Below are 8901 nucleotides of genomic sequence, written 5' to 3' on the forward strand. Positions count from 1 at the left end.
TTGGAAGGCTGTAAACAGCAGATCACTGTAAGTCTGATCTAGTAGTGAGACTCTAAACACCCTGTAGACCCTTTCCTAAAATACAAAAAAATTAAGAAAAAGCAACCTCTTGCAATACAAGCAGTGTGTGCCACCAAACGTCACATGGTAACAACTGAGCCAATAACCTTTCTTCTCCTGATGAAGAATACAGCTGACCATCTGCAACAACAAAAGGTTATGGAGGAGATCTTTTCAGTAGTAGAAGAAAAGAAGGAAAGGACAGAAGAACTTCTCACTTGAAAGTACATCAGGGAGATATGTAAAATGTGGGAAACAGTGCAAAATTAATGGAAAAATGCCACATGAATAGAGCTATAGAAGTGTGGGTGATGAATTTATCTAATAAAAATTCGATATCACACTTCCATAAAATCCTCAAAAGGAAGCAAGAGACATTGCCATTGGATAGGTGCCTTATTGGAATTGCCTGAAAAATTATTCTATTAAGCTAATAGATATCAGTGATTATCCTAGTAATAGTCAAGTTTACCTTACCCAGAAACCCTCTTCTCTGTTGTCTCCTTCACAGAGGCCAGGAAGATTTTCAAAGTAACTCCATGTCCATTTATTTAATTTCTTTATATTTTTTTTCTGCATCATGTTGTACTTTATTACGGTATTGTATCATTGGGGGAGTTATGGATGTGAATCATCTTAGTTTCTATTATTTCTTATTAGGAAATTCACTTTCATATCCAACTGCTTTGGATTATAAGCATGTTTCTAGAATGTATTACGCTTGTAAACCAAATTCTACTGTATTAAAAATAGAAGAAGGATAGAGAAGGAGGAAGCAAAGGAGAAGAAAGAGATCTGGAAACATTAGAAAGTTAGTGAAAGATCTGAGGTCCCCATCTTTGTACACTTGGTATGAAGAATAAGAAATAAAAGAATACACAGTCCTCATGGAAACTGTGAGACTTTCGGCAGACCGACAGCTCTGTTCACTTTATACAGCAGGTATTGCTATTATCAGTTGTTTTCAGAATGAATCCTACTATAGTCATGTGGTGCTATAGTTCCTTAGAATTAAATGCTTAAGTAACTCTAATTTTTTCACTATGATGAATTTACCATATTTTTTCCATAATTTTATTGAGAAATAAATAGCAGTGAGAAGGTTTCAAAACAAATTGGTAGGATAGTAACAATAATTAACACATTGCATCCTGCCTTCCTAGTAGTTACTTGTACAAGATGCAGATGTGATATCCTATTGACAAACACAATTAGAACAAATCCCTCTATTCCTTGAATTAAGAGAATGTAGCTATATATCGATTCTATCCATTTTAAAACAGATACAAATGGTCATTAATCTATAACCCCTTTCTTTCTTTAGTTCCATAATTTAAATATTATAGGTGTATGAATTCAGCAAAATATTCCAAAATAGTCCAGTAGTCCATAATAGTACTGGGTCTTCCACTTGACTTGCACTGTCAGAAGTTAATGACCTGAGTCCCCTACAGCTCAACATAAGAACATGGCTTTATTTTTTTTACTTAGTTTTTATACTTTTCTCCTGGATGGTTAAGACCAAGTTAAAACAAGATGTATTTAACAAGAATTGTAGCTTTTGGATCTGATAAGGTCACTCAAATCCCCTCAGGATTTATCCCGAGACACTATACCTCAGATTGTAGATCCTTTGTCAGTGTCAGCCATGTGGATGAGTCACACCCATTGCTTGGTCAATTTTCTCTCTGTGAAAGCCTGAGAGAATGTTTTCTCTCCATGTGATTCTCCTTAGGCACACTCCACATCATTGAACATTTTCGACTTTGGCCCCATAATCTCCTTGGTCAGAAAATTTGCGACACAACTGAGGCACATGATGTTACAGTACAAGTTCTCATATGTCCTGAGTCTTAATTGACCATAAAAAACTATAGCCAAAATGTTGGCTTTCCTTGCGGCCCTCCTTTTTCTCTAAATTTTGGTCTGCAAACTTAGGTTGTTCACCCTCCAGAAGAGAAGCTTATTGTTATTACCATATAACCTAGGCTGTTGAGCTTAACATCACTCTCTGTCTGAATATCAAACATTTTAGGCTTAACATGGAACAGGTATTTTCATCAAGTATTGATATGTTGAACTTTAAGTCCCTACAGAATATGATTAAAAAATTTTTAAAAATTAAGATATATTTTAAAAATAGGCACAAAAAATTATATATGTTTACAAATAAGTCCAGAAATCTAACCATACACAACATTGCTGCAGGACAGTCTCACAACACTCCTTTTCCTGTCTCCTGCCTTCATTCACCACCCCCTTCTTTTTGAACATTCATCTACCCGAGAGACAGCACGGCAGCAACTGGCATGTCATGACAAGCAGCATGTACTCAGAAGACCAGAATGACAGGCACTCCAAGCATGAACTTACTATTACAAATTACCATCTTCAATGCAGTTGCTTAGTTCACAGGTGTCAGTATATATAGATAGTCAGGGTGAGAATCCTTCCAATTAATTCCTAGATTCAAAAATCTTGTAAAGATTCTCTGGATCATTGCCTTACTCATCTTGTACATATAACTGTATGGCTTGCCTCCGTCATGTTTCCTAGCTCTTCTCCAAGCTCTTTCTTCATTGTCTAGTCCTCAAGTTCTTGCTTTACTTTTAATTGTAATAGCCTTTCTATTTGTATTTCTTCTTTGAGTTTGTATACTAGGGAAACTATATGATATTTACACATGTGGGTCTGGATTATTTCACTTATGAGTATATCTTAAAGTGGCATCCACTTAAATATAAAGGATTCGAGTTTATCCTTCTTTATAGCTGAGTAATACTCCATTGTATAAAAATACCACATCTTTTTCATCCACTCCTCAGGTGATGGGCATCTTGCTTGTTTCCAAGATTTGGATATCACAAATTGTGCTACTATAGACAGGGGCACACATATATCACTATGATATGATGCTTTCAGATCCTCCAGAAAAATTCCCACTAGGAGAATAGCTGGTTGAAATGGGATTTCCAGTACTAGATTTCTAGGAGTCTCCACATTCATTTCCATAATGGTTGCAAAAGTTTACATTCCCACCAGGAGTGCAGAACGGTACCTTTTTACCCACAGCCTCTCCAACATTTGTTGTTGGTTGATTTCTTTATGATAGCCATTCTTTCTGGAGTGAGATGATATCTCAATGTTGTTTTAATTTGCACTTCATGAATGGCTAGTGATGTGGAGCATTTTTTCAGATATTTATTTGCATCTTTAATTTCATCCTCTAAGAAGTGTATGTTTGAATGCCCATTTCTGGACTGGGTCTTTAAATTTTGGGGCCCTAGTGTTTTCTAGTTCTCTACAAATTCTAGAAAGCAGACTTTTCTCTGAGTAGTTATTTCTCAATAACTACTCAAAAAGAGGAGGTCCCAGATGTGAATTCTTTCAAGTGTTTCCCGTGAGATTTGATTGTTGTTCATGAACTCTTTGCCAACACCTATGTCTTCAAGAGTTCCACCTACTTTCTCTTCCAGGACATTTAGTGTTTCTGTTTTAATGTTCAGATCTTTAATCCATTTTGACTTTAGCTTAGTGCATGGTGATAGACCTGGGTCCAGTTTTAGTTTCTGGCATGTGCAAGCCAATTTTTCCATCACCATTTGTCAAAAAGGATATCTTTCTTCCAGTGAGTATGTTTGGCTTGGCCCCTTTGTCAAAGATAAGGTGGCAGAGTGTGTTTACTGGGGCTTCAACATCTTCTAATCTATTCCATTGATTCTCAGGTCTATTTCGTTGCCAGTACCATGCTGATTTTATCTCATTAGCCTTGTAGTATAATTTCAAGTCAGGAATTGTAATGCCTCGTGCCTTGTTTTCATTGCCCAGAATTACCTTTGCTATTCTAGGTCTTTTATGATTCCAAATACATTTTAGGAACTACTTCTCTAGATCTGTGAAGTATGTTGGTGGTAGTTTGATAGGGGTTGCCTTAAATCTGTACAAAATTTTTGGGAGTATGGCCATCTTCACAATGTTGGTTATTCCTATCCAGGAGCATGGAATATCTTTCCATTTTTCTGAAATCCTCTACGATCTCTTTTTTCAGAATACTGTAATTTTCCTTGAAAAGATCTTTGATTTCTTTAGTTAGATTAATTCCATGATATTTCATTTTCCTCAATGCTACTGTAAAAGGTATTGTTCCTAAAATTTCCCTCTCAGTGTGTTTGTTGTCTGTGTAGAGGAATGCTTTTGACTTTTCAGCATTGACTTTGTATCCTGCTATGCTACTGAATTTCTATATTAATTATAGTAGCTTCTTGATGGAGTTTTTGGGTCTTCCAAGCAAAGTATCATGTCATCTGCAAAAAATGATAATTTAACTTCTTCTTTACCTATTTTTATTCTTTTATTTCTTTCTCTTGTCTAATGGCTGTAGCTAATGATTCAAGAACTAGGTGATAGAGGGCATCTTTGTCTTGTACCAGATCTAAGAATAAAAGATTTCAGTTTTTCCCAATTTAGGATTATGTTAGCCACTGGGTTTTCATAAATGGCTTTTAGCACATTGAAATAGAGGCCACCTATTCCAATGTTCTGTAAGACTTTGAACATGAATGAGTGTTGGACTTTGTCAAGAGCTTTTTCTGCATCAGTGGAGATGATCATGTGGTTTTTAGTTTTCCCTCTATTGACATAGTGTATTACATTTATATATTTTCAAATACTGAACCATCTTTGCATCCCTGGGATGAATCCTACCTGTTCATGGTGTATGATCTTCTTGATGATTTGCTGTATTCTATTTGCTAGGATTTTATTGAGGATTTTGGCATCTATGTTCATGAGGGAGATAGGCCTGTAGTCCTCTTCCTTAGTTGCATCTTTCCCTGGTTTTGGTATCAGTATAATACTTGCCTCCAAGGAATGATTTTGGGAAGACTCCTTCCTTTTCAATTTTATTGAAGATTTTGAGGAATATAAGGACTACATATTCTGTAAATTTTTTTGTAGAAATCAGCTGTGAAGTCATCCAGACCTGGACATTTCTTTGTCAGTAGGATTTTTATTATATCTCGTATTTCATTGGCTGTTATTGGGCTATTGAGAGTGGTTATATCTTGTTGATTCACTTGTGGTAATTTGTACCATTCTAGGAATCTGTCCATTTCATCTGTGTCTTCTATTCTGTGAGAGTAAAGATTCTCAAAGTAGCTATTGATAATCTTCTGAATTTCCACTGGGTCTGTGGTAATTACACCCTTTTCATTCCTTATTGCTTGTATTTGAATTTTGTATTTCTTCTTTTTGATAAGGTTTGCTAGGGGCTTATCGATTTTATTTCATCCTTCAAAGAACCTGCATTTTGTTTCATTAATTCTTTGAACTGTTTTCTTCATCTCAATTGAATTAATTGCTGCTCTAATCATTATGATTTCTTCTTTTCTTTGGACTCTGGGTTTGGTTAGTTTTTCCTTTTCTAGTGGTTGGATGTGCAGCATTAAGGTATTTATTGGTTGTTGTTCTGTTTTCCTAATGTGTGAGTTCACAGCTATGTATTTCCCTCTGAGAACTGTTTTCATCATATCCCATAAATTCCGATAAATTGTGCTTAAATTTTCATTAAATTGTAGATATTGCTGAATTTCTTGTTTAATTTCATCTGTGACCCATTAACCAGGGTTTTGTTTAATTTCCATGTATTTAGGAGTTTTTTCTAGTTTCTTTTGTCATTTATTTCCAGTTTCATTGCACAGTGGTCAGATAATATGCATGGGATAATTTGTGTTTTCTTGCATATACTTAAGCATGACCTATGGACCAGTTGGTGATCTATTTTAGAAAATGACCCATGTTTAGCTGAGAAAAAAGTACATTCAGCTGTGTTTGGGTGGATCACTCTGTATATGCCCACCAAGTCCATTTGTTTCAAGCTCTGGTTCAGTTCTGTTATTTCTTTGCTTTTTTCTGTCTAGTTGACCTATCTTTTTGGGATAAGGAGGTGTTAGGTCTCTGGTTAAGATTGTGGTGTTGGATGTTAGATTTTTCATCTCCATTAAGATTTTCTTTATGTAGTTGGGTGCTCCCATGTTTGGTGCATACATGTTTATGAGTGTTACCTCTTCCTCTTGTATTTTTCCCCTAACCGGTTTATAGTGGCCTTTTTGTTTCACTTGATCATTCGTGGTTAAAGGTTGAGATTGTCTGAGAATAGGATTGCTACCCCTGATTTTTTCTGAGGTGCCGGGGCATGTAGTATTGTTTTCCATCTTTTGACTTTCAGGCTATGAATGTCTTTATGAGTTAAATATATTTCTTATATACAGCATATTCTTGGATTTTGCTTCCTAATCCGCTGTGCTGGTCTATTTCTCTTAATTGGGAAATTGAGTGTATTTACTTTAATGAGTATAACTGAGATGTATTGACTTATGAATGACATGTTATTTACCTGTTGTTTTTTATTCCTTTTTCTCCTGTGCTTAATTGCTTGCCCTATTTATTTTGTTGTTTCTGATCTCATTCACGGAGTTCTGATCATTTTGGTCCCTCTCTAGAAAGTCTTTCAGGAGCCTGTGAAGGGTTGGTTTTGTTACCATGAAACTTTTTAATTGTTCTTTGTCATGGAAGTATTTCACTTCTTAATCAAACTTGCAAGAGAGTTTTGCAGGGTATAGTAGTCTTGGTTCAAATTTGTTTTCATATAGGACTTGAAGTTCTCTACCCCATGCTCTGCTTGCCTTTATGATTTGTGAAGAGAATTCGGCCATAATTCTGATGGGTTTTCCTTTGAATGTGATCTCCTTCTTTTCTCTAGCAGCTTTCAGTATATTATTCTTGTGCTGGATTTCTGGGATCTTGACTATTATGTTTCTTGGTGTGTTTTTAATTGGGTTGAGGTTACTTGGTGTTCTGTATGCTTTGGTTGTCTGAATGTCAGAATGTTTCCTCATATTTGAGAAGTTTTCAGCTATTACTTCTGCCCATATTGTTTAATGTCATTTGTATTGACTCCTTCTTTCTCATTGATACCTGTTAATCTCACATTGTTCATCTTTGCATTGTCTTGCAAGTAATGAAATATCTTTTCCTGCATCCTAGTTGTTTTTAAGAGATCTTTTCTTAGCTTTTTACTAGCTCACCAGCATCTTTAAGATCTGAAACTCTGTTTTCCCTTTCACTCAAATGTTTTTGCAAGGTTGTGATTGAGATTTCAAGTTCCTTTAATTCTCTTTGACTCTGCTTCATGCGATCTATTTCTTTCCTGTACTGCTCATTCAAGGAATCTGTCATTTTTCTAATCTCCTCTAATTTTTCATCAATGTCTTCTTTAGAAGACATTCTTTTACTGCAGAGATATTTTTAGATTGGGTTTCCTCCCTATGTTTCTGTATATGATTCTTTACTTCAGATGCTATGAGTTCAGAGAATTCTATTTTTATTTCAGAAAATAATTCTGATCTCAATTCCTCTATAACTTTGTGCTGTTGCTTATTTACTTTCCACAGTATTAATTCATACTTTTGAGCTGAGCTAGTGTTCTCTGCACTTGTTCTGGGTAGGTATTGGGTTTCCTCCATATGTTCTGTATTTGAGTCTTTACTGCAGATGCTATTAATTCCTTTTTTTTATTTCCAATCTGAGTTCCTCTGTACCTTTCTGCAGCTCTTTCTTCATTTCAGAAGCTCTTGATTCATTAGCTTCATGTGTGTGATAAACAATTTGTTCTATGTTGACGTCCTATGCATTTGTTATGGGTAAGCTTGTGGTCTAAGATTGCATTTTGTTCCTTCTCATTGTCATTTTGTATAGCACTATCTTCTGACCTTTGTTGTAGAGCTGTGATGCAGTTATAACCTTAACACCTTCTGAAATTCAGGTGTAGATCTACAAAGTTTGAATTTATCCAACTGTGCCTGGCTTAAGTCTGGCTGCTGTGCTCAGCTCCTTCCTGCTTCCGCCCTTTGGAATGAACCTGTTATGCCCCTCTGGCAAGATGTTCTGCTCCTGGACTAATTGGGTCATTCTTTCCACTACTGTCTCTGCAGGGACTGCAGTTGCAGAGTTTCACCCCAGGCCTGTATGCCAGGCCTGAGCTGGATCTGAAGGGGGAAAGGTGGAGAATGGGGAGAGGAAGCTCTTCCACACACTCACTGGGCCTGGGCTAGGGCTGGATCTGTGGGTCTCAAGAATGTGGCAGAAGTTCTCACTCACTGGGCGGGAGTGGGGGGGTGACTGCGGAGTTTTGACGGGGTGCCAAAGGGGTGGAAGAGGGTCTCACCCTCGCTGCTCCTTAGCTTGGACTGGACCAGTCCCTCTGGCACAGGGCAGCCGGAAGGTCTCCCTCACATTTGATGGGCCTAGGCTAGGGCTGGATCTTGGGGTCCCGAGAACATGGCAGAAGTTCTCGAATTTATCATATTTTATGTTTTAATGAATAATAAAAATGATTTCTTCTAATACTACTGCAACAAAGAGACTTGGAAATTCTGATTCTATAAATTAATTTTTATTCAAAAATCTACATTTTGTCAATTCTGTCATTTAAATGAAGAATGACTTTATGGATAAAACCTTAAATTTGTCAAGTTTTCATAAGTATTTTAGCTTTCAAGTAGCATGATACTGTATCAGGCTCTTATGTCGTCCTAAGATTCAAAAAAGATTTAAAAATAATTTGAGGATTGAATAATAATCCTAATTCCTTAACTTTCCATATTTCCCATAATAAACAATCTTTTATTCCATAAAATAATAGAAATACAAAATATATTCATTACTTCACATTTGCAATTTTCTTCAGTCATTGAATAATCTGTCACTTGAGTATATATACCATTACCAATTCACTTAGCTATCTCCCAATGACAATGAGTATTGATACATATTGATATGTAC

Source organism: Octodon degus, unplaced genomic scaffold, assembly GCF_000260255.1.
Source record: "Octodon degus isolate 3935 unplaced genomic scaffold, OctDeg1.0 scaffold00014, whole genome shotgun sequence".
Taxonomy (NCBI): domain Eukaryota; kingdom Metazoa; phylum Chordata; class Mammalia; order Rodentia; family Octodontidae; genus Octodon; species Octodon degus.